Genomic DNA, 1,641 nt, shown 5'->3' with positions numbered 1-1,641 from the left:
CCATCTTCTAGCCTTGTGAAAAACTGGTTTAATGAATTTAATCGTGGCCGACGCTTGCTCAAAGACGAATTCTGTGAAGGTCGTCCAAAAACGGCCGTTGTACCGGAAAACATTGTTGCCGTTCGTGAAGTGATAATACAAGATCGTCATGTGACATACAGTGAGATAGAGGACTCCTTGGGCATTTATTCCACGAACATAAATTGATATTGCATGTACACCTGGCTATAAAAAAGGTTTGTTCTCGTTGGATCCCGCACAATTTGACAATCGCTCAAAAAAAGTTCGTGTCGATTGGTGCAAAGAAATATTCTCACATTGCTTTAAAAGATATTTATAAGATTGTCATAGGTGACGAATCCTGGAGCTATGCGACACAAAACAACAATTGACCGAGTGGGTCTTCGAAGACGAGCCAAATCCAATGAAAGTTGTTCGTGGAAGAAGTACTTCAAAGCAAAGGGTCAACTGTTTCTTCGGCATAACTGGTCATGTTACGATTGTTCAACTTGAACATCGTAAGACGGTCAATGCTGAGTGGTACACTACAATTTGTTTGGCCGAGGTCTTTGGAGTAATTCAAACAAACGGACAAGAGAAGAGGAATCATTGTTCACTATGACAATGTGAGTTCTCACACATCAGTTCAAACTAGCTCCTTTTTGACTGGCCAAAATGTCGAATTGATGGGTCATCCGCGGTACAGTCCTGACTTGGCAACCAATGACATCTTTTTATTCCTGCACATCAAGAACAAATGCGTGGTCAACGATTTTCGTCGCCAGAAGATGCTGTTGAAGCGTTTAACAACCACGTTTCGTAAGTGTCTCAATCGGAGTGGAAAAATAGCTTCGATAATTGGTTTGAGAGCATGCAAAAGTTTATAAATCAATACTTTTAAAAACAATAAAACCATTTTTGATGATAAATATTCTTATTTTAATTATTAGGCGAAAAATATATATAAAACTACGTATGTCACGAAAAAACATAATTGTCATATTTATTCTTTGTGCATTTTTCAGAGACTGAAAAATTTATGCAAATGTATAACACAAGCTTAAGTTAGGCAAGTGATACTACTATACATGAATATCATTAATTGACTATAATGATAATTTATTAATCAATAAAATAAGGAAATAATTATATATTTCTTTATTTATTCATCTTATATTTTAACAATCAGAATTAAATATTATAAAGATATGAAACACCAACTATTTATTAAAAATTTTTGTTTTTTTGTCTTATGGCGAATGAATCGTTGTCTGATACATATTTCCTTTTCTCATGTATAAAAGTGGTTCATCAAAACGTTAGCAAGCCGGGGAAAAAAATAAAATGCTGCTGTGACTTTCTTTCTTAACCGATTTTATTAAATTGTTCACAGAATTTAACAATATAACATAAATTTAACATTCAATTAATAAAATCACTGTTAGTTCGAACAACACGTTCACAACGTCCCTGGAAACGCCCCACTACCTTCTTGACCGTCCACTAGGTAAAGTTTGGAATGTCTCCTTATTGCAGCTCTTTAGGATCTTGGGCTGTTGTTGGGACCTTGAACTCAAACTCATTTAATATTGCCCATGTCAAAATAGTCTAACAAGTTCAATTCCAGCGATTGAATACGCA

This window comes from Lepeophtheirus salmonis, chromosome 13 (genome assembly GCF_016086655.4).
Source record: "Lepeophtheirus salmonis chromosome 13, UVic_Lsal_1.4, whole genome shotgun sequence".
In the NCBI taxonomy this organism is placed as follows: domain Eukaryota; kingdom Metazoa; phylum Arthropoda; class Copepoda; order Siphonostomatoida; family Caligidae; genus Lepeophtheirus; species Lepeophtheirus salmonis.
This window is presented reverse-complemented; position numbering follows the sequence as displayed.